Source organism: Dipodomys spectabilis, unplaced genomic scaffold (assembly GCF_019054845.1).
Source record: "Dipodomys spectabilis isolate Male_0828 unplaced genomic scaffold, ASM1905484v1 ptg000094l, whole genome shotgun sequence".
Classification (NCBI taxonomy): Eukaryota; Metazoa; Chordata; class Mammalia; order Rodentia; family Heteromyidae; genus Dipodomys; species Dipodomys spectabilis.
The window spans coordinates 12,083,371-12,109,249 of NW_024870771.1; the positions used below are offsets into that span (position 1 = coordinate 12,083,371).

At 38.4% G+C, this 25,879-nt stretch overlaps 1 pseudogene; it reads right to left on the minus strand.

Annotated features, from left to right (window-relative positions):
- Positions 1–4,572: 4,572 nt before the first annotated feature.
- The window catches only part of LOC122112362, an 88,859-nt pseudogene continuing 67,552 nt past the window's right edge, over positions 4,573–25,879 (minus strand).

Here is a 25,879-nt window from a genome sequence, read left to right on the forward strand (position 1 = left end):
AATGAGCAAGTCTGATCTTAGGCTTGTTCTTTGACCCAAAGGAATAAGAGATACAATAACTTGTTTTCTCTTGGTTTCTTCTTTTTCTTGTTGTATATCAACATTTATGAAGAACTTCAGGAGATCATAGCATAGTATTACTAGCATGGCATTCAAATCAGATTACATGGTTAAAATAACTTGAGAATAAAAGCATTCTCTATGTAAGGAATTATTTAATATTAACACTGCTTTTCTTCTGTTTGGAGGTTCCAAGTTTTTAGTTGAAAAATGAAAACTTTTTCCATCTACATAAATTTCTTAGCATTTCTTACACAGCAGATTCCCTGTGGATTTCTTTTTACAAGTTTTCCGACACCTAAGAAATATATTACAACTTCATCCCTTAAGAATATTTTGGACACAAATCTGAGTTGACAGTACTTTAGTTTTTTCATTTTATAAGTGATATTTTCTGTTCTTTGCTCTTTCTGCCTTTTGTTCAAAAGTTCACTGTCCTTTGCTTTATGTTCCCTTGTAAATAATGCTTATTTTCCTCTAAATGCTTTAAATATACTCTTTCCATCTTTTTCATTCAGTCTATTGTAGGTCAATTACAATGTATTAAAAATTATCCTCCTTAGCATTCACTAAGATTCTTGTATTTTTTGGTGCAGGCATGAATTGAAGTTCTCATTGACCATTTCACTCCTGGCTAGTACTCTGCCACTTGACCTATGCCTCTAGTCCAGCTTCTTTGCTTTGGAGATTGAGTCTCCTAAGACTTTTCTGACACAGCTGATTTTGAATGATGAGCCTCAGACTTCAGCCTCCAGAATAGCTAGGAATATCGAAGAGGACTACCAGAACTGACATATTTTAATTTACACTGTTTACCAATCTTTTCAGCTATTGTTTTTGCATCCCTCACTCTCCTTTATACACTCAGTCAATGCCTTTTGCGACTTCTTCTGGTATTCTTATGGTTTGCATACTAGTGAGAGCTGTGGTTTTACTTCATAGGTCCCTCAGATATTTGACTTTATTTTACTGATTGTCTTTTACATAATGAATCCTTTCTATTAATGTATTTTATGTGTATTAACTAATTCTTCCCTCTATTATCTTCATCTACTATTGGTCCCATCTGATCAGTATTTATTTACTTTGTACCTCCTTTGTTTTTTTTGTTTTATAAATTTTTATCTGCAAATTTTTATTAAACTATGTTCTATATTTCTATATTTTTCTTGTAATATCTCCTTATTTCCAAAGTATTTACCTCAACTTCCTGTTCAACATTAATATTAGATTCTTTAAAAATCTTTGATAGTTTCAATCTCTCCTCTTAAAGTTGACATCCATTGATTTAATTGCCTTTGTAAAATGTTATAATTCTGTGTTTTTTCATAACCAACAAACATATCGTTTATATCTTGGCATCCTGAATTTTATGTTGTAAGTCTCAAAATCTTGTTTAGACTGTTGATGTATTGATATCTAGAAGACAATTGACCATACTAGACAGCTTCCTGAAAACTCAAGGGCTGTGAATCCAAACTCATTATTTTCACTCAGAAGTTCCTGAAGCTGCCAATAAATAATCAGTCTGGGATTTGGATGGCAGTCTGTGTTTGAGTTTATTTGTGGAAGCGTTGGGCGTGAGGTTTAGTTCCAGAAACGTCCATATTTGGGATGGGCTAAGAAGTTTGTAAACAATTTTATGGAATTATTTTCTTAAAATAGCTTCCCTTTCTAACTTTTCTGACATTATTTTCTGAACAAAAGGGATCCTAGAGTTGATCTTTAAACAACAAATGAAAAACCTAATTTCTCAGTGTGGCTATTTTTCTTTGTGACTATATCCACCCCTGGGATCAAATAGGAAGAGGGCAAGGGCAGGAGAAGCAGACCTTACAGCTGAATACTCCCCTGCAACTTTGATAGCACAGGTTCTCATCACCTAGACTTATAGGATTCTTTCCAGTTGTGACTGCCTTTGTGTCACGGAAGATCGCTGGCAGGTAAGGTTCAGAGAGAACCTAACAACATTATAGACTTTCCTTAATGTCCTGTGCCCTGTTAATACTCGCTGTTCCTCTGCTAGCACAATGAAGAGAAAATGTTTTTTGAAGTTGCTTTGGTCCACCCTTTGTACCTATATGTCTTTGAGTGCAAGTTGGAAAAAACTAAGGCACTCTGTTTAGATTTTTACTTGTATGTAGTAGGAGAAACAGGTTGGTGCATTCTCTATTGATCTGTATAAGAATTACAACTATAAGAAATGAGAGGCAAGTGACCGATATGGGCTCAAGGTTTATTGAGGGACAGACCTGCTGGGCTGATTTAAACAGGAATGGAAACAGCAGAAGTGGACAGTTATGGGTAGAATTTAAACAAAATTTATGGGGCAGTCACATGGGTCACATTATGTGGTAGGGAGCAATCACATGGGTCATGTTTACATGGACCATGGGGATTTGAGGTGGAACTTAGTTCCAAAGAGGAGGTGTTATGTGGTCTATAGGAATTGGGGGAAAGATCTTGTTCTGAAAAGGAGTGTAATGAGACTTTTGTAACTGGGGTGGGAATTTGTACCTCACACCGGGAAAACAGTACAACCTGCAGAAAATGGAAACTTAAGAGATTTTTGTCAACAGGTAGGGAAACAGAGTGGGGAATTATTGGGCAAGCTGACTCCAAGACCTTAGAACAGCCTCTTCATTGCCCTTAATTTTCAATTCTGACTGAAATTACCTTAAAGATCTTGTGAAGGAAAGAAATAAAATATTTTATTTTCTTTATATGCATTTGTTTTATTGTTTGCTTTATTTTATTTTTATTCTCCAGACAATTTTCAAACAATTATGGTATCTGAAAATAGCAAAAATTATAAATCAAAACTTGGTGTGATAGTTGGAATAAACTTTGCTTGTGGCACTAGTCCAGAAAATAGTGGCTAGAACTAACCCAGTATATTTCTATGAAAACTTACTCTGAGGAGTGAAACCAACAATGGCTGAATTTTTTCATTAAGCCACAGGAGGCAGCAAGAAATAGCTAAAGACCAAGGGGCTTGCAAAAAAGAACTTACCATTGTGGCTGCTTAATTTGCTGCAAAGCACTGTATAAATTATTTAGCCTACATAGGTATCTGTAACTAAATCTAACATGCACTATAAAACTGTTTCTACCTGGATTTGTCCTTGATGGATCAGACAAGATAAATAAAAGCATGTAAAAATAAGTATCCAAAACAGCAAATTCATGACATATACTACTAAGTGCATACTTTTTCATAAAAGAATCATATCAAACACAGAAGACTATGAAATCAAATGTGAGCACACAATGACAATTTAGATACTTTTAGGGATAAAAATGTTAAGAAAAAGACTTCTAAATAATGCATCTACATACATAAAAATAAAGACAGTAGAGTTTAAGGTATGCATAGAACTTAATGTTTCAAACATAATTACTGGAGCTTGAACCCCAAACTGACATTCCACTACTTGAGCCACAGCTCCACTTTTGGCTTTTTGGTGCTTAATTGGAGGTAAGTGTTTCATGGACTTTCCTGCTCAGGCTGGCTTCAAACAGATATCCTCAGATCTCAGGCTCCTGAGTAGCTAGGATTACAGGCCTGAATCATTGGCACCTGGCCAATCAAATGATTTTTAAAGACTAGAGAGAGCATAATACTTTGGAATGATTATCTTCACTAGCAGGCTGCATTAGACGGTCTCTGAAGCACTGTCTATATTCTTGAACTGATTCTCATGGCTATTGCTGATGTCATATGTGAGCATGTAGTGGACATGGCTTCATGATATGATTTGTGTATGTTATGGTATGCACATTTACTTATTTATTTATTAAGAAAGGAATGAAAGATGCATAAAGGACTAAAAGAAATTGGGCTTGACTTCCTGGGCTTTGTTTTTCATATCTGTAGACAAAAAGGGGAAGAACCACACAGAATCTAGAGCTTGTACTCTATATCTGTTATTCTATAATCGTGGTAATTTGCATTTTGTTTCAAACATTGGCTCTTCCGTTACCAAAAGATCAAGATTTAGGCATATTCTAGAGAGGATATAAGGTGGCGATGAACCAGTAGGGAAACACCACAGCTCTCTCCAACTAAATAGAGAATTTGGGTTCCAACATGCAGTTCCCCCAAGAGATTGACAAAAGCATAAAGACTAACAAATAGAGAAATACAGAAACTTAAAAAAGAAAAGAAAAAAAACCTCAAAACTTTCACAAAGACAGAAAAACGTGAAAACCCCTCCCCCATCCATCTCCAGCTCTGCACCAATAAGTCCCCAAAGCAGCCCAGCCCGCAGCTGCCTGGGACCTCAGAGCACAACAAGCAGACTGTAGAACCCAAATGCAGAAAAGTCCCACAGCACAGGGCCCAGACAGTGTAGACAAGAAAGAGACCAGAGATGAGGTTCCATGAAACCCAGAACCAGAGCTCCTACCACCGCACTGCTCAGCCCACAATCATCACAACAGAGTGCAGTGGCAACCAGTGATCTACTGCACATTGATACAGAGATTTGCCACGGCACCGCTGGACAGCCTCTAACCAGTTCCAGGATCAGTGAGTAGCCTACGGTGGACGCCCACCACTGCTGGCAGGGGAACTGCACGCAGGCTCCAGCAGCCTGTGAAGCAAGCTCCACCTGTAACTGTGCGAAAGCTCCAGCAGCCCCACCTGTGTGTCCCGGGTGGGGGATCCAGCAGCCTCTGCTGCCGGTCTTTGGCTAAGTGGAGCTGGAATCGTGGGTAAGCTTCAGCAGCTGGAGGAGTGTCCACATTCCACCTGGAACTGAAAAGCAAGTGCACCCCAACCAGGATCCTAAGCAGCCTAGGCCACCAGTACAGCAAAACACACCCATACTCCATCAGCAACCCAGGAAAGAACTCCAGTGAGAGCAAAGAAGAAATGGAGAACAAAAGATTAAATAAAGAAATGATGGCAGAATTGCCCAAAATAATAAAAAGAGAATTACAAGAGCAATTTCAAGAGTTCAAAGAAGAAATATCAAAGGAATTCCAATACCTAAAAAAAAGAGACACAGTCAAGAATAAACATAATACAAACCTCCTTAAAAGATGAAATTAATACTTTGAGAACCCATATAGAAACCATAAATCAATCAATTTCCACAATGCAAACCACAATGGAAACCATAGAAAAGAGAACGAATGAGATGGAAAATACAAGATCAGAAATTGAAGATAAAACAGAGGAGCTGGAGAAGAAAGTCATAGATATGAAAAAAGCACTCAAATTACCAAAGGAAAGTCCAAGAACTGGCAGACAATGCCAACAAGTCTAGTTTTCATATAATTGGGATTGATGAAGAAGAGGAAAACCAGAATAGAGAGATGCAACTCTTATTCAATGAGATTATTACACAAAATTTCCCCAATCTCAAGAGAGAAAACCTCACCCACATAACAGAAGCATACAGAACACCTAGAACACAACATCCTAGATGAAACACTTCTAGACACATTGTAGTAAAGACACTAGACCTGAATTGTAAAGTGGTAATTTTAAATGCTGTAAAATCAGAGAAGGAGCTAAACTACAATGGAATGAAAATTAGTATTACTGCGGACCATACAAACCATGAACACAAGGAGAGCCTGGAAAAGTACTATCCAACTCTGAAAACCAGTGACTGCCAACAAAGACTGTTGGCCAGTGAAACTAGCATTCACGTTTGATGGAGAAACTAACATTTTTAATAATAAAGAAAAATTGAATGAATTCATGAACAAGAAGCCAGGACTACAAAAAGTACTAAATGGAGGAATATAGCCTGAAGAAAATAATCAAGACCAGGTACCCACATCAGACAGAAACCTAATGGAGAGTTCACTTTATTAATATGAAATGCCCTTCTTTGTTTTTTTTCTCATTGTAATTTGAAATATGTTTTATATGATATTAGTATTACTACACCAGACTATTTACGAGAGCCATTTTGTTGGAAGACTTGGTTCCAAACTTTAACTGGAATAGTTAATATTTGAAAGGCTCAAGGCCATAATTAATGAAATACAAGGAAAGACAGAGGAATGGTGGCAGATTAGGTAAGCTAAGTAGACAGGATAACTAAGCAGGCTAGATTAGATTTTGTGATGAAAATAGAGTATTAGTGAAAAATGCTGGCGAGTACTAATAAAGCCAATGAATTAAAGCAGTTTAGTTTAAAGCATTACATTTCTTGGTAATTATACTAAGGTTCTGTAGGTTTTCAGCCTCAGAAGATGCTATAAATGACAAGTAGCTCTTTGCATTATTTTTATAATTATTCTAGAAATCTAAAAATTACCTCAAAATACAAAGTCAAGAAACTGTGTTTCCCCAGTCCCTTTAAGTAGACTATAGGAAACATTAGTGGTTTGACGGGGCACAAACATGTCACAAATTTGAAATGTATTATGATATTGAAATTAGTTATCATGATTCTTACAGAAATCCTTTTACTCTCCTACTGTATATTCTTCAAAGTTCACCTATGCCTCAAAATTGGAACCAGTCAGTTAGTGGCCAGTGACCTTTGTGTCTTTGCAGATACTTATTTAGTAGCTGGGGACAATTTATCAAAGCAAGTATACCTTTAGGTTGTTGTCTTGCTGCTTGTATTTATTGAATTTCCACTTTTTTTTTTTTTTTGGGGGGCGGGTCTGGTTGTAGGGCCTGAGCTCTGGGCCTGGGCACTGTCCCTCAGCTCTTCAGCTCAAGGCTAGCACTCTACCACTTGAGCCACAACGCCACTTCCGGCTTTTTTCTTTTTGCTTATGTGGTGTTGAGGAATTGAACCCAGGGCCTCATGTGTGCAAGGCAAGCACTCTACCACTGAGCCACTTTCCCAGCCACTGAATTTGCATTTTTGTGGTTATCTTTTCACAACCATGTATCCATAGCTTCAGAGATTTGTAGGAGTATGAAATTTGAGACAGAAATGTTAATGAATTACTCAGAATTACTAACACAAATGTAAACTGAGAAGAGTAATCCATTAAAAAGAAAAATTGCAATTGTACTATTGACAAGTTGAATTTTACCAATTTGTTGCATTAGTGTGTTGTTTGAGATGAAACTCTATAAAGAGTAGCTGCAAGAACTATGATATTTTCTTTGATTTTTCCACAAAATGTTTCAGGACATATTTAGTAAACTAAGGGTATGGATAAAAAGACAATTACTACCACAGACTTTGTGTCCAGAACCATAGACTTAGTTGTGTTAATTTGGAAAACAAATTAAATTATAAAAGCCTTTAAAAAAGATTTAGACATTCAATCTACTTTTCATATTCTTACTACCCTATATCCAATCATCAGTTTTCTTTTGGGTTTGTTTTAAATATGTATCTAAATTGTAAACATTTTTCACTTTATTGTCCTTGGTTCCAAGCTTATTAGCTCTCAGTTAGACTTTCACAAAAACCTTTGACTAGAATATGTCTGAGGCAGGAGGTAGATGAGAGACAGGATAATCACATTACTTTTAACAAATACCAATAAGGCCAGACTCACAAGTTAAAACCAGGAACTGAAAACACCATAAACTCCTAACATACCAAGCCTCCCTTTTAATGTAAGAATGTCAGATTAGGAGACACAGCAGGAGCTATGTAAACCTGCCATCTCCTTTGAGATGATAGTAAACTGGGGACTAATTTGGAATGGGTAATGAGTGACTGAAAAAATGAAAGGTTTTTAGGTCAAAAGATACTAGGCATTTGGGCAGGCCTCACCCATTTTACTCACTCACCTCAAACCATTATGTAAGAATTTGGAGTTGCTAGACAGACACTTATTCCCACAGCTCAAAAAATATTAAAACTGTACATAAGAACAGCTATTTTGTATCTTTAACTCCCATTTCCTGCTTGGGAAACAGGTAATGTTTCTCTTCTCCTTACTTTAAATTTTTATTGAAACTTCTACTTTGTGAAACTGTCCTTTCTGTAAAACACCTTGAAATGCTGTTTTATTGGTCATGAGTTGCTCTTAAGGACATGTGACTTCATATGAAAATTGGGAAACTGAGGGAAGCCTTCATCCTGTTGTAAGGTAACTCAATCATGAGAAATAGAGGAACCACATTTTGAGAGGTCAAGTTTGGAATTTTGATTGGAAAGCCAGCAAATTCAGGTGAACTCCTGTAACAAAGGCCTGAAGCCCCACGAATACACTTAACACTGTTAAAAAACTGAGCCATGAGAGCCAGAGAGGAATGAAAGAGCAGTAGAATAATACCATTAAACCAGATCAAGTCCAATGGAGAGCTGAAGTTGCACACCATGTTGACCAACGGAGAGCCAGAAGACAAGACAGGAACATGAGGCAGAATGTAATGGTGACTGAGCTGGTCTGGGCCTCAATAGTGTCAGGGTCAGGGGAAGAGTCTCCGAAGTTCAAGGCACAGGACTGACAAGTCTAGTAAGCTATCATCCAAGTCTCCAACCCTGCCTCACAGAATTCAAGCACACACATCACCTGGCAGGTGAGACTTCACCTTCTTCCACCACGAAGACAAGATGACACCAATTAAACACAAATGTCCTATGATCCACCACATGGCCAAGATGGCACCAGCTAGATTCTGTATCCCTATTTCAATCCATCCTCCACCAAGAAACCCTCCTGTCTGTTATGTCTGCCTGGGAAAACAGCCTTCCTCCCTTCCTCTTCACCTGCCTGAAACCAGTAATCACCTGACTGTGAGTCAGCAAAGGACCCCTAACTCTGAGGTTACTTCCTCATCAGCTGACATAATTTCCTGAACCGCCCTAGTCACACTTCCTTTGGACAGTGAAAGATTCCCCAGCCTTTGAGATTAGTTCTGCATCAGCTGTGGTCCCACCTCCCACTTTTCCCTATATAATCACACACTCAACACAAGTCCCTTTCTCTTTTTCTCTTTTTTCTTCCCCTCTGTCTCAGTGCACCTCCATCTCATGGGGAGCTGGCAGTTTGCTCACCCCCCAAAATAAACTCTTTTCTGCCTGAATCGTGTGACGGTTTCCTTTTGGTGAACCTTACACTGACCTTGCTGTCCTACAACACAGAAGCCAGTGACTCTCTTAAAATAGAAGTTAGATAAGTTATTTTTGCATGAAAAATAATGGAACGGGTCACACATGTCACTCATAGCAAAGTCAAATTCCCTGCAGTGGCCTACACAGTTCTACAATAGCTGGTGTCCTGGAAAGGCTCTGAAAACACCTTATGATCCTTCTTTTCTACCACTCCCAACTAGGGTGGTTCTCACCCTCTTGCAGTTCCTAGAGGTGTGGAAATATCACGAGTCTCAGTGCCTCTCTCTTGGTTTTCCTCCACCTGTGTCCTTACCCTATTGTCTTATGACTGGCTCCTTCTCAGCTTTCAAGTATTTGTTCAATCATCACTTCTTGAAAAAAAAACTTCCCCTCATAATCCTATGTAAATTGGCAAAAGATTTCATCTCCAGAACTCCTTATCCTCCTTTAAGATATTTTTGAAGTTTCTCTTCTTGAGGAAGTTTCATATGAACTAGCTGCATAGGACACCTAGAGATGAGAAAGAGTTCTTAATCCCTCCCCCTTGGGTATTTATTTCAGATACAGAGATTCTTGCTTTCATGCTTCTTACTCAAGTGACCATAAATATATCTTAGATAAACTATAATGCTTATCTATTTAGAACACTTACAAAATTTGTTATTCAGATGTCATCCCAGAAATTAGAGAGAAGACATTGCTGAATAGCTGTTTTCTCACAAAAATACAAAGATACGAGTAAAAAGAATAACTACTCTTGTGATACAATTGAAAAAGGAAGAAAGAAAATATGGAAAGAAACAATAAAAAAAAAGCTAATTAAAACAAATGGGTGGAAAGTACAGGCAGACACAAAATGCTTAACAAATATTTTCTTTATAATAATTAAAACTACCTAATAATGTTTTGATCAACTCCAAACAAAGCATTTCTTCCTTCTAAATTTTTAGGCCAGAGGCCATAGAAACCTGGTGGTTTCTATTTCTAATTGACTCCTAATTGGTTGTCAGTCCTGAAAACAATGATTTAGGGGAAAAGCCTGAACAGAGAACTAATCTAAAGTGTTTATTTCACCTCTTTGTATGAGTATGATACAACATTTGCTAAAAACGTACTCCTAAAATTAATAGATTTTGGTGAGATGCTGTGTTTAGGAATGTCAAGTAGTTCTAGTTGACCAGCTTCCCCCCAAAAAACTTCTCTTTGTCAGACATCAAAGATGGGTCGTAGTCACTGTTTCCTGCTCAGGTACCATAATTCTGGCAAGGCTTTTACAAGACAGATGTCAAGAAAAGTCTGATGGTGACTTAGAGAACAAAGAGTGCTAATGAGAAGGACCTCCATCTACAAGCCATCTAAGAATTTGGGGATCTCTCTTATTGTCTTATATCTGTATTCAGTCCAAGTTGGATATTTCTCTCATGAAAGGAGTTTTAGCTATTCTGTTAAGAGCTTGGTTTTAAGATTTATAATTGCATCTCCGCTGAAGCAGTCTTATCTCCTGGAAATCCTAGGGTAGGGATGGAAATCCCAGAGCCAGTCTACACTGCAGAGCTTAGTGATGATTAGTGTCACTGGGGCGATGCTTTAGTGTTCTTACCTTTAGCCTTAAAAGCACAAAGCATCTTTTGCAGTATTCCGTGGATATCTATATGTCTGGTTTCCTTTCATTTACATGTACCTTGATACATGCAAGTAAAAGGTTGTATTCAGCATTCAAACTGGAAAATATGAATTAGAGTCTCCACAAACTTTTACTTTCCAATCATAAACTACAAATAACTCTGGAATTTTTACTTTCTAATGAGTAGAAGATGGCAGTATAGCACTTTGTTAATTTTACTGTGTAACATTAATAGCATTTGTCTATTGTGCTATATTTTGCTCCCTTGTCCTCCCTACTCCTCTTTCTTGTTCCTATCCTTCTTTCCTCTTTTCAATCACTATGAAAAATTATCTCATTCTAAAGCACTAGAACAGAACATGTTTAGGAATGAAAAGATATAAATTTTTTGCCAGTGGCAAAAAAGGTAGAGATGAGTAAAAAGAATTGAAAGTAGGGTAATGTACTATTTAACAACATAAATGTTTTCTGATTACTAATTAGTTAGTTGACTTCATGATTCTATAAATATGGAAGAGCTGATAGTTGACATAACAACCAGGATGGCAGAGGCATCATCCAGTAATATAATCTTATGGGATATATATATATATATATATATATATATATATATACACACACATAATGTATATGTATATGTATATATACATGTGATTATATATGTATATATGTATGTATATATACATATGTAAATCAGTCCTTGATTGTAATTTTACAATGATGTCAATGGTTGTGTATATATATATATATATATATATATATATATAATACATATACATATATGTAAGCCTAATAGTTTTGAAATTGTTTTCATTCCTCAGTATATTAATTTTAAATTGTGTTGATAAAAGTTTCTCAACAATCCTGGACATTAAGAGATACAACTGGGCAATGGTGCTATTCTGAAATTATCCTGATTTCCTTCCTCCTTTCTTTCTTTTTTCTTCTCCTTCCTTCCCTTCTCCTTCTTTCTGCCCCCTCTCTCTCTTTCTTTCTTTCTTCCTCTTTCTTTCTTTCTTTCTCTTCCTTCCTTCCTTCCTTTCTTCTTTCTTTCTTTCTTTCCTTTCTTTCTTTCTCTCTCTCTTTCTCTCCTTCTCTTTCTTTCTTTCCTTCCTTCCTTCTTTTTTCCTCTTTCCTTCCTTCCTTCTTTTTTTCCTTCCTTCCTTCCTTCCTTCCTTGGGTCTTTGGGCTTGGACTCAGGGTCTGGGCACTGTCCCTGAGCTTTTTTACTCAAGATTAGTGCTCTACCACTTTCAGCCACAACTCCAATTCTGTTTTACTGATGGTTAATTGTATATTGGATGTAAGGATTTCATGGACTTCCTGCCCAGGCTGGCTTTGAACTGTGATCCTCAAATCTCAGCTTCCTGAGTAGCTAGAATTACATTGGCACCCAGACTCATTTCATTTTTTAAGGCAAGTTATTCAAACTGTACTTGTGTTTTTTTTAATTTTCAAATTGTCTTGAGATATAATTAGTAAATAGTGAATGGAGTTTGGGAAAAGATGAACTTAGGTTTAAATTTACTTCTATCCTCTAATACCTGGGCCACTCTGCCAAGTGCCTCACAATACTCAACCCCAAACTATTCAGCCATAAAGTAGAAACTTAAATAGACTATTTGAGACTTAGATAAGGTGTGTAAAGGGATTATAAGATCCAGGATGATAGTAAGTATGCTATAAATACTTGCTAATTATTATTAAGAAGTAACATAATTTGAGTCCCATTTATGAAAAGATACTTCATTTAAGGTTTATTTTGAGCTACTAAACTATGATCAGCACAAACATAAAGATAAAAGTCCTATGCATATTACTAAAAATATTCTCCTATAATCAGCACATTAGCAAAGAATTCCTGAGCTGACATTTTTTATCACACCAGGGGTTTCTTGCCATTGCTAAGGTTTTCATCATTCCACAATGATATCCAAGCTCACCAATACAGCATGTCTTTCTCAAGTCTTGGAAACCCTATTTTTATGTGTTAAATAGTTTCTATACTTACAGTCCAATGGGACAAAAATGTAAATGTATATAACACCATAATTAATTCTGGTTTACTTTTTAACACATAGATCAGTCTTAGAGTCCCAGGTATTTGGAATCAAAGTAAAATTAGTGAGATGAATTCCAAGTCTTGAAGAATTTGGATCTCTGCCTAAGGATTCCTTAACTTTCCATTTGACCTCCTACCAAGGTTACCTTGGGCTCAATTTTACTGTTTTCTCAGATTTACAATTCTTTGTGCCTTGTGTTGTGGAAAAGGTTAAGTATTCCTGATTTTTTTTAAATACTCTGATTTTTTTTTTAGTGTCTAACTGATGCCACAAGTGGCAAATTGCCCTCAAGATCTCATGGAGATAGGTCAAAATCAAAATGCTAGTGTGCCAAAAATCTTATATTAAAATTATCTACAGGCTATGTGTATAAGGTATATTTTTATTGAAGTGAATTTGTTCTTCAACTTGAATCCTATCCTGAAATATTGCATTATATATGTGAAATTTTTCCAAAATCCCAAAACCATACATATACGAAAGATTTCTGGACCCAAGCATTTCAAATAATGGATACTCAATCTGTATGTATTCTTTCTTTTCTGCAACACTTTATTCCATGTGAACAATTGCCCTTTTCCATATTTCAGGCACAATAAAACAAAAAGTAAAACAAATCTTCCATATGTCCAATGCATGTGCATGTGCAACAGATTCCGTTAGAGTTGTGGTGGCGTCGGGTAGACAAAGGCAGAGGTCACATCAGAACCACATGAAACCCTCAAAATAGAATGGCACTCAACTTCCTTCAATCAGCCACCCATTTAGCCTATTCCTAGATTCCCCTCCTTACAGAGGTTGAGTTCCTTAGAGTAAAAATTTCTACTTCTCATCTCTCCCTTCCCTAATGCTTTTTTCTCACCCTTCCTGCTCTGGCTTTGCATTTTCACTGAGCCAAAAGGTAGATGGCCAAAGTGTCTAAAGGAACCTCTGGGCATTTTCCAGTCTTCGTTCCTTCCAACATCCGTGGTGCAGGCTTGTTTTTTCTTCTCCAGTCAACTTATCAAGGTATTATTCCAAATAGTACCATTTTCTTTTTCTAAAGTAAAAGTTATTCCATCCAGGAAAGAGGCTCTTCTAAATTTCTTCCATACTTATTTATGCTATGTTCTCTTTGGCACAGCTATGATCATAGGTTTCTAGGATACTAGGTTGACTATAAAATAAAGAAGTCCAGCTTTTGTGTCATTTGTGACTTTAGGAGACTATCAGAATTCAGGTCAATCACTTCCCAAAGTCAGATCAATGGGCATCTTGAGGAATCTCTCTTGTCCTATTTTGTAAGTTAGTGTTGGTGATAAGAGGACCTCAGTTTGGGAGCTACCCATGGTGGAAGGGAGGGCTGTTGAGGAACCCAAGTCACATGATCTCTTTGGAATTCAGTTTGGAAAATACTAGATAAGATGAGAGCCATTTGCCTTCCTACTCTCTCCAGCGTGTTTACAGAGCTGGCTGGCTTTCTCAGGTCCTTTGTCCTAGATTCAGGGCTCTCAGCTTAGAATTAGCAATAGATTAGTCTCTTTTTTTCAGGTGAATTCTTTATCCAGGACTCTAGGACATAAACTTCTAATTTTTTGATCCAATTCCCTTTTTCTCCCCTCAGGAAAGCCTTTGGAAAACTGTAAGTTGAATTGAACAGCATAATACTCAAAGGGATTTCACTAAGGCTGGCAAAAGGAGCTGGTTTTCAGGTGGCTTTTTTTCCCAACAGTTCTTCCCTGGGAGTCAGTAGGTCATCCTGTGGCCAAAATTCCAGAAATAAGTGCTGCTTGATAAATTGCTATTTGAAACGAGGTGTTTCACCTTCTTCATCTAAATTCTCACACAGTAAATATAAAGTAGTCTTAACTACTATAAAGAAGAGCTGTTTTAAAATGAATAATAGAAGCACTACATTATATCAAAACAGCTAGTTCCTATTCATATAGAGTTCTGTTCTAGTGGCAAGAGATTGCAATTCCTCTATAGTTACAATTCACATGAACTGTTTTAAGAGACAAGCCACAGAAGGGAATACACTACCATATGCTCAAAGGGACTAACCAATCTGTAAGGAGAAAGTGCTGCCTTAAAATGTGAGTGTAAATATGAGACCTTAAAGGTGATCCTCAGGGGAGGATTAGTTAGATAAGTTTCTAAACCCAGAATGGTGGCTTGATTGCACCTTTCCAGGATAAGGAAGTGATGGGATTTAGTCAAAGTGTGAGATAAGAGAGATCAGCTAGATGAGAATATTCTCAACTGTAGTTGGGAGCTAAAGAGGAGAATTCAGATTTGGACTGAAAACAGGATCATTTGGGGCCTTTTGTGCCAGATCAGAACTTAGAAGAGCTTCTTGAAAGTTAATAAAGAATTTTTGTCTCACTTTCCTTTTTTATTCTTTTTTATATTATTTTAAAAAATGTCAGGATGATATATAGAGAGGTTATAGTTACATAAATAAGATAGTGATTACATTTCTTGTCTAACTTGTTACCTCTTCTACCATTTTTCTTCCTCTTTCCCTCCCCCTGCTTTTTAAATTTTTAAAAATATTTTGTTGTTGTTGTTGTGGAGCATGAACTCAGGACCTGGGCACAGTCCCTGAACCTCTTTGTGATCAAGGCTAGTGCCACTTGAGCTGCAGCTCTGCTTCCAGTTTTTGAGTTGTTAATTAGAGATAAGAGTCTCACGAAGTCTTTTTGCTTGGGCTGGCTTCGAACCTTGATCCTCAGATCTTAGTCTCCTGAATAGCTAGGATTACAGAATACTGCCAGAGGCTATATACAAATGTAGTGCAGTACCCATGATATCCCAACATCATTCTTTAATGAAATAGAAGAAGCAATCTAAAAATTCATATGGAATAATAGAAGATCCTGAATAGCACAAACAATCCTTACAAGAAAGAACAGTGCTGGAGGAATATCAATACCAAACTTCAAACTCTATTACAAAGCCATGGAATAGAACTGAAGACCCAGAAACGAACCCACAGACTGATAGCAACTTAATCTTCAACATGAGAGCCAAAAATAGAATTGCAGAGAGACAGCCTCTTCAACAAGTGATGCTGGCCCCCTTGTTTGGCCTTTGGTGAAAGTTTTATGAAGGTTGGCATCAGGCTGGTCTTGCAGGCAAGAAGCCTGGATCACCTCGAAGGACAGTAAGCCAGCTGGTGTAGACGGGTCAGGCTTATTCTTTCATAGTAACTCAATTATTAAAACCACATGAGAACCATTTTTATTTCTTTTTTTTTTTTTTTTTTTTTTTTTTTTTTTTTATTGTAAAGCTACTATACAGAGGGTCACAGTTACATGAGTGAGGTTATGAGTACACTTCCTCTTGAACATTGTTACCCCCTCCATTGTTTTCCCCCTACCATCCCCTCCCTCCCTCCCTTCCCCGAGGTTCTTTTTTTTTTTTTTTTTTTTTGATTGTGATTAAATGATTACATAATTTCAAAGTCACAAGTTCATTCTAACTTCCCTGGAGCAAATTGTCTACCACAGTCTGTAATATATAACAGTGTTCACATGTTATATACCATATTTGTGATCAGCAGCATGAGGATATTTAGTAGTGGTTCAACCAGATGAGCGGGAGTTCTTTGTTTCTTAAGTCCTGTTAGTTTTGTCGTATCACTAACCTTTTGGATTTAGCATCCACTTATGAGGGAGACCATGTACCGTTTGTCTCTTCGTTCTTGGCTTACCTCGCTCAACATGATTCCTTCTAGCTCCATCCATTTCCCTGCAAATGCCATTATTTTGTCATTTCTAATGGCTGCATAATATTCCATTGTGTATAGATACCACAATTTTTGGATCCATTCATCTGTGGTGGGGCACCTAGGTTGTTTCCATATCCTAGCTATTGCGAACAGTGCTGCAATAAACATGGAGGTGCACGTGTCCTTGTATATTGGTTCCTGTTGTTCAGGGTAGATGCCTAGAAGTGGTATGACTGGGTCGTAAGGGAGGTCAATCTTTAGCTTTCTAAGGACCCTCCAGACTGCTTTCCAAAGTGGTTGTATAAGTGTACATTCCCACCAGCAGTGTAATAGGGTTCCTCTTTCTCCACATCCCCTCCAGCATTTGTCGTTGGCTGATTTGTGGATGTGGGACATTCTGACTGGGGTAAGGTGGTATCTCAGGGTTGTCTTTATTTGCATTTCCTTCACCACCAGGGATGATGAACATTTCCTCATGTGTTTCTTTGCCATTTTTATTTCTTCATTTGAGAAGTCCCTCTTTAGTTCCCTTGCCCATTTAGTAATTGGTTTGTTAGGTTTGGGAGGGATTAGTTTCTTGAGTTCCCTGTATATACAGGATGTTAACCCCTTGTCTGATATATTGCTGGTAAATATTTTTTCCCAATTAGTTGGTTGTCTTTCTAGCTTAGTTGCGATAGATTTAGCTGTGCAGAAGCTTTTTATTTTAAGGTAGTCCCATTTGTCGAGTCTCTCTCCAACTTGTTGTGACCCTGGGACTCTGTTCAGGAAGTTCCTTCCTGTGCCTATTAGTTCAAGTGTCTCTCCTACTCTGTCCTGCAGTAGTTTCAGAGATTCAGGTTTAATGTTAAGGTCTTTAATCCATTTTGAGTTGATGTTGGTGCATGGTGATAGGCTGGGGTCCACTTTTAGTTTTCTGCATGTGGCTGCCCAGTTTTCCCAGCACCAGCGGTTGAAGAGGCTGTGTTTCTTCCATTGTATGTCTTTGGCTCCTTTGTCGAATATCAGCTGGCTGTAGGCCTGTGGATTTATATCTGGATCTTCTATTCTGTTCCATTGGTCTTCGGGTCTGTTTTTGTGCCAGTACCATGCTGTCTTTGTGATTATAGCTCTGTAGTAGAGTTTGAAGTTCGGCATGGATAGCCCTCCCATATTGTCTTTATCCCCTAGAATTGTTTTGGCTATTCTAGGTCTTTTGTTGTTCCATATAAATTTTTGGACTGTTTTCTGTATTTCAGTGATGTACGTCATTGGGATTTTAATAGGAATTGCATTGAATTTGTATATTAATTTTGGAAGTATCACCATCTTTACTATATTAAGTCGGCCTATCCAGGAGCATGGGAGGTCTTTCCATTTCCTAGTGTCTTCTGCAATTTCTTTCTTTAACTTTTTATAGTTCTCATTAAATAGTTCTTTTACATCTTTGGTTAGGTTAATTCCTAAATATTTTATTTTTTGGGAGGTTATTGTGAATGGGGTTGCTCCCTTTATTTCCCTCTCTTCCTGTGCGTTATCAGTGTATAGGAAGGCAACTGATTTTTGTGGGTTTATTTTGTATCCTGCTATTTTGCCGAAGTGACTTATGATTTCTAAAAGTTTGGGGATGGAGTTTTTGGGATCGTGGAGGTATAGTATCATGTCGTCTGCAAAAAGGGATAGTTTCACTTCTTCTTTCCCTATGCGGATCCCTTTAATGTCTTTTTCTTGCCTTATTGCCCTGGCTAAGGGTTCTAGGACTATGTTGAAGAGGAGTGGAGACAGTGGACATCCTTGCCTTGTTCCTGTTTTTAGGAGGATTGGTTGTAGCTTTTCCCCATTAAGTATAATATTGGCTATTGGTCTGTCATAAATGGCTTTTATTGTTTTTAGAAATGTTCCTTCTATTCCTATTTTCTCCAGAGCTTTTAGCATGAATGAATGTTGAATTTTATCAAAGGCCTTTTCTGCATCTGTGGCGATAATCATGTGATTCTTGACCTTGGCTCTGTTGATATGCTGGATTACATTTATTGACTTACGTATGTTAAACCATCCCTGTGTCTCTGGGATGAAGCCTACCTGATCATAGTGTATTATTTTTTTTATGTGTTTCTGGATTCTGTTAGCTAGAATCTTGTTAAGGATCTTTGCATCTGTGTTCATCAAGGAGATTGGCCTGTAATTCTCCTTTTTGGTTGGGTCTTTGCCTGGTTTGGGGATGAGTGTGATATTGGCTTCGTAGAATGAGTTTGGGATAGCTCCCTCCTTCTCTGTTTCTCTGAAGAGCTTGAGGAGTATGGGTATTAGTTCTTCTTTAAAGGTCTTATAGAATTCTGCTGTGAATCCATCTGGTCCTGGGCTTTTTTTTGTTGGAAGACTTTTGATAGCTTCCTGTATCTCATTATAGGATATTGGCTTATTTAATTGGTTAACTTCTTCTTTGCTCAGTTTGGGTAACTTGTATTTCTCTAAAAATGCATCCATTTCCGCCAGATTTTCTTCCTTTAGAGAGTATAGCTTTTGAAAGTAGTCTGTTAGAATTGTTTGGATATCTTGGGTACGTGTTGTGATGTTTCCCGTGGCATCCCTAATCCTATTAATATGGGTTTCCTCTCTTCTTTTTTTAATTAATCTTGCCAACGGGCCATCAATTTTGTTTATTTTTTCAAAGAACCAGCTTTTTGTTTGGTTTATTTTGGTTATGGTTTTCTGATTTTCTAATTGGTTAATCTCTGCTCTCAATTTGGTTATCTGGCTTCGTCTAGTAGCTTTAGGTCCCATTTTTTCTTGTTTTTCTAGCTGTTTTAGTTGCAACATGAGATTATTTACTTGGTCTGTCTCCATTCTCTTGATGTGGGCACTGAGGGCAATAAATTTGCCCCTCAGGACTGCTTTTGCTGTGTCCCACAAGTTTCTTTGTGAGGTGTTTTCATTTTCATTGAGTTGTAGGAAATGCTTTATTTCTTCTCTGATCTCTTCTGTTACCCAGGCCTTGTTAAGGAGTGTGCTGTTCAATTTCCATGTATTAGAGAAATTTCTGCGGTATGCTTTGTTATTGAGAGCTAGCTTGATTCCACTGTGGTCAGATAGGATACAGGGGATTATGTCGATCCCTTTGTATTTGCTTAAGTTCCTTGAATGAACTATGATATGGTCTATTTTGGAGAAAGTTCCATGAGCTGCTGAGAAGAATGTGTACTGTGTTGTTTTAGGGTGAAATACTCGGTAGATGTCAGTTAATTCCGCTTGAAGTATGGCCTCACTTAATTCGGTAGCTTCTTTGCCAATCCTCTGGTTGGTAGACCTGTCCTTTGGTGAGAGTGGCGTGTTAAAGTCTCCTAGTATTATCGTATTGGGATCTATTTTATTCTGTAAGTTTGAGAGCATTTGTTTAACATATCTGGGTGCACCGATATTTGGGGCATATAAGTTGATGATGGTTATATCCTCCTCTTGGATTGTTCCCTTTATTAATATGTAATGTCCGTCCTTGTCTTTCTGTACTGATTTTAATGAAAAGTTTATTTTGTCAGATATCAGGATAGCTACACCTGCTTTCTTATTGGGGGAATTTGATTGGTAGATCCTTTTCCACCCCTTCACTCTGAGTTTGTTTGTATGTTTGGCTGCGAGGTGGGTCTCCTGAAGGCAACAGATGGATGGGTCTTGTTTTCTGATCCAGTCCTCAGTTCGTTTTCTTTTAATTGGCGAATTCAGCCCATTTATATTAAGAGAAAGTATAGAGAGATGCATTGTTGTCCCTGCCATTCCGTTTTCCTAAGTTTTTCTTCTTTCCTTTCCTCCTGTGCTTGCTCAGTTAGACTTTGAGTAATGCCTGTTTGGGGCAGGTCCCAGTTCCTGGTTGCTTTCTTCAGGTTGTGTCCCCCCTCTTAGAATTCTTTGTAATGCTGGCTTAATGTTTATGTATTCATTTAGTTTTTCTTTGCTATTAAAAGTTTTCAGTTCTCCATCGAATGTGAATGCTAGCTTTGCCGGGTATATCAGTCTGGGTTGGCAGTTATTGGCTCTCAGGGCTCGTATGGTGCTTTCCCAGGCTTTTCTTGCATTCATTGTTTGTGTGGAGAGATCTGCAGTGATTCTAATTTTTTTCCCGTTGTAGTATAGCTCCTTCTTCATTTTTGCTGCATGCAGGATTGTTTCCTTATTATTCAGATCCATCATTGTTACTATTATGTGCCTAGAAGTGTTTCTCCTGGGATCTTGCTTGTTGGGTGTTCGATAAGCTTTTGTGATGTAGTTAAGATGGTCGTTTTTGAGGTGGGGAAAATTTTCATTGACTATCTTGTTAAATAGGTGTTGCATTCCCTTGCTCTGGAATTCCTCACCTTCGTCCACTCCGATTATGCGAAGGTTAAATTTTTTAGCATTATCTGCTTGCTCTTGAATTTCCCTTTGGTTTAATTTGAGTGATTTTTCCATATCTGTCACTTTTTGGTCCAGTTGGTGTATTCTGTCTTCTGTATCTGACACTCTACCTTCCATTTCATTCACTCTGTTGACCGTGGCTTCTATTGTGGTTTGCATGATGGAAATGGATCCCTTTATGGATTCAATGTTGGTTCTCAGAGTACTGATCTCACCTCTCAATGAGGTGATATCAGTATGCATTACCTCTAATTTGGCGTTTATCTCACTTCTTACTGAGGTTTGTGCAGCTTCTATTTTTGCATCCAATTTTTGTTTGATATCCTGTATATCTTTTGATAGTTCATCCTTGTGCTCTTTCAATTTCTGATCCATTTCTCGCTTTATTTCTTGAGTCATTGCCTCCAGCAACCCTTGGATGTAGTTTTTGTCTTCCATTCCTGCTTTGCTCCCACTGGGGCTCTCCCCTGCGTGGCTGCTGGCTTTTGAGGTGAGCTTGCTGTCCTGGGTAGTGGTAAACCTTGTGATTTTTCTCTGTGATTTTCGCATGGGGGTTCAGGAGACTGCTCTTCAATCTTGTTTTGGTGTGTCTGTCTTTGCTTGGTTGCTGATTCTCTATTGGTAGAGAGAGTCTGTGTCTGATCTGGATTCTGTTGGGAGCCTATTTCCAGCTGCTATTCACTTAGGATTCTCAGCTCTCTGCTGTAGCAATTCCCGCCTTTGGAAGGGTTGAGCAGCCTAGACTGCTTGTGTTTGCTCCTGCGGGTGCTCTTGGGAAGATCAGATGCTCTGGATGCACTCTCCCAAATACTGGAGTCTGCTATGGGCTCCTGATGTGTTTTTGTTTGTTTTGGGCTGGTTGTGGGCTTGAACTCTAGGTTTGGGTGCTGTCCCTCAGCTCTTCAGCTCAGGGCTGGCACCCTACCATTTGAGCCACAGCCCCACTTCTGACCCTTTTTGCTTTGTTCAGGCGCCGGTCCCCTGGCCTGGTTCCGGCCCCAGCCTGGAGCACGCTCGTTAGGCCTGTGCTAATGTGTATACCACCTTGGTTATGCAGCCTGGAGGACACAGTTCAAATTTCTTCTACTGTTGGTAGTCTTGACCCAGGGGCACTGTTCCTGGCTTGAGCATTTAAGCTCCCTTCCCGGGGCGCTCTTGCTCTGGCCTGGCCAGCAGAGTGTGCTCCACCGGCTGGTGGGGCTCTCGAACAGTTCCCAGTTTTAGTGGGTCCTGTGGTCCGGGTGTTGGGGTAGGGAGTCTAGGTCAGGGTCTGGGGATTCCCTCCAGCTCTGGTCTCCCTTGATGGATTCCCTGTCCCCTGATGGGTACTCACCCTGTAGGTCGTCAGTTGTTGTTGCAGTCCGTCAGTTGTTGTTGCAGTCCGAGTTCAGTTGGGGTGGTTGCGGGCTCCCATTTTTATTTCTCAATGACATAAACACAGCCAACTAGACAGCAGCTATTAAAGGCCCCACTTCCTTACTGGAGTTCACTCCTACAGTACATGAATGCGGAGATAAAGCACATATAAGCCCCAGCTTACAGACAGCACTCATTGTGACTTCAGCACCAAGCCATCTCAGTCAATTTCAGACACAAGACAGGAAGCTACTAAGGTTGACATCATTAGTAGCTCCAGCTTTCTGGTGATTTAATGGAAACATTTATTGAAGCTGAAACCCTTGTTTCCATAGTCAAGTTTTCCTTTTCAGTGTGCAAGGCAAGCCCTAAAGCAGTTCTCAGTTTACAAGTATGGATGAAGTATACAGTCTATTCCTATTTGTTGCCTACCTCCCAATGACAGTTCTAATGAGAGAGAGAAAGAGAGAGATCTTTGTCATATACGTGACATGACAGTAAACTTACCACACTAAATAAACCATGTAATCTTTCCCTGTTTATTAACACTTTTTAGTGACCTATCATATCACCATGCAAGGATTACATTTCTACTGAGTGTACTGAGTTCAACGCAGAGGCTTTGAAATAGCAGTGTCCAAATATCTTCAAAGTCAGCCTTGACTGGATTTTCATCCCTATTTCTATGAGAATCCCATGAACCCTCACAGGCAGGCATGAGCAATTTTGGGTGAAAGTTCGAAGCTTTTCCTAACTTCTCTGTGAATTGCTAATATCGAGAAGTCCTGCAGATTCATGAATACATAAATTCATCCCCTGGGGACTACAAGCTGTTTTATTTTTTTTACCCAGGTTTATAGTCTTTCAATCTGAGCAGACTAGAGTTGATATTCTATCTCCCAAGCTGAGTAGAAATGGGATGTTAATTTATTTAATCTAAATACTTTAAAAAAATTTTGTTTTCTTGTCAGTTGCAGGGCTTGAACCCTGGGCCTGGGTGCTGTCCCTCAGTGCTTCAGCTCAAGGCAAGCACTCTTATCACTTGAGCCAGAGCACCACTTTGGGTTTTCTAGTAGTTAATTGGAGATAAGAATCTCACAGACTTTCCTTGCTCAGGCTGGCTTTGCATTGCGATCTTCACATTTAGGCCTCCTGAGTGAGCCACTGCTGTCTGGCAAGTGCCTATTTTTTAAACTCTGGGCCACAAACAATACGTGGTAGTAATATTAAGTTACTTTTCATAGAAACATATAAAAATGAAATAAAACACAAGTTCTGTGAGATTGATTGATTGGTCCTAGGGTAAGGTTGAGACCACAAGGCCTAGTAGATATTTTAAGGCTTCCTTTTTAGGTGTTCTGCAATTGTAGACATGTGGCTTTAGTTTGTTTTTCTAAGGAGGCCATTTTATTTCGGTTTTATTTAGTTTTGTTGTTGTTGTTTTGTTTTGTTTTGTTTCTGTTGGTCAAAGAGCTTCAAATTGGTGCTTGGCTGGTGTCTCTGAGCATTTTTGATCAAGGCTAACACTCAACCACGTTGAACCATTTTGGTTTTTGGGTGGTTAATTAGAAATAAGAGTCTCACAGGGACTTTTCTGTCCAGGCTGGCTTTTAAACTGTGATCCTCAGATCTCAGCCTCTGGAATACATAAGATTACAGGTGTGAGCCACTGCGGCTAGGCGAGGAGGCCATTTTACCAGAAGAAAATAGACCATCAGTAAATGTGCAACCACTGTAAGAAATGTCATCATTGCAAATTGGTAGCTAAACATTTAATACTAAAACTGTAGTTATTTGATCCCAGGCTCAAAGTCCTGGAGTTTCACCTATCAAGTCCAGCTGCTCACCCCATCTGCCAAATAGAGATATGGTGAAAGGCAGAGAAGAGATGAATTATGTAGTGGCAACGAGAGCAGAACATTTCAGTGTATCTTTTGTCATCATCAGCTGTCTTCAGCATTAAACATTTCAAGTTACAGATGTGGTCTGGTTACCCCTATGCCAGAGTTTGTCTCTGCAAGGGTCCTGGAAAAGTTGTTATACTTCATCACTTAATGGGAAAAAGGGTAGTCACTGTTGCATGGAAGATGGTGTTCCTTTGGATCAGTTTCATCTTTTGCCACAAGATGATATAAAGAATGCATTTCCTGTCTGAGGGGCAGTTTACCTTTGTTACAGGTGCTTTTCCATAAACTTCTCTTTTTTCCTGAGCCAAAGGTGACTGTAAAGCATATGCAGGAGAGGCCTATCAAAGGAGCCAGATACAAAGCAGCAAAAGGTGGAATGGATCAGGGAATGGGGAAGTGAAAGTTGTTTATTAGCTCATATCTTGTTTTGGTTAACTCATGGGCCCAGCAAAAACAACTTTTAGGTACTTCATAAAATACCAACTGGTTCACTCTGAGGCTCAGCTTATTCTCTAGGACTTGATTTCCAAGAGCTTTCTTGTACTGACTCCATGGCTTTACAACATGAGGAAATCCCAAGTTATTAGGGATAACTGTACTCTCTAATTACAACCTATGCATTTCATTGCTATGCAAAGAAGAATAAGTCTTTTCAGCTGTGAATCTACATTTATTGACTTTCACCAGAATGAATACTTATTTGACTAGAAATTTGAAATGAAATAAATGGATTGGATTCTAAATTATGGCTATGTCATTTCTCCTTTCACCATAAACCCCCTCTTTTCCTTACAGACATTGATCCAGATGTTGGATTGCTGCTGTTTTAGTGTATGCCAGAACAAAACAGTACAAGTAAATAAATAAATGAGTAAGTAATGTAAGAATTAAAATATTTTCCATGAAACAGGTTGTTTAACACAACTGCCATTTAAAGAATGGTCACTCTCTCCTTAACTATCATACAACCTAGGTCCCACAAAAATCCACAGATGTCTAAAAGTTTTTGGCTAATCTTGTGGTTAATTTTGTGAAATCCTTTTGGAATAAAAAGCCATTTTGGTTAAACCACCTCTGTTATCAGCCAGGAGTTGTTTTTCTGATGTGTTCCTGCTTTTTCCAGGTAAACTAGAACCAGTTGACAGATAAACCCTTGACCTTCTTTAAACTACCTAATCCTGTAAGATTGTGAACCTAAGCTCTCACCAACTGTGAGGAGAAGCATAGTATGTTAGATGAAAAGCCTGGGTGGTGTTACCACCTAGAACACTGCATACTTGGCTTCCTGTCATGAGCATGCCCTTGAACAGAAATAAAATTTTGTTTTAGTGAAGTTCCTCTTGACTTGATGTCCTCATTTTTACATGGTACCCAAATACAGTAACAATATAGCCTACTGACCAAGAAAGGGAATGCAGCTCAATATTTATAGTACTTCACTGTCTCAGATCTCAATACTGATGAAATTTTTGCCTCTATGGAATTGGCACATGTTTACAACACTGCTTTGGGTGAATATAAAGTATTTGTGTGCATATGTGAATAAACTTTACAACTTTGGTGAGGGGGGAGGATTTGGTGGGGAGGGGCGAAGGGAGGATGGGAAGGGATGGGAAGGGGAAACAAAGGAGGAGGCTACAATGCTTGATAAGAAATGTAATCATTATCTTGCCCATGTAATTGTAACCCCTCTGTACAGTATTTTCACAATAAAAAGAAAAAGAAAAAAAACTTTGCCAAGTTGAGTATATTTGGTTGCTATAATTGTACAGGTAATTGTCAGAAAGCATCTG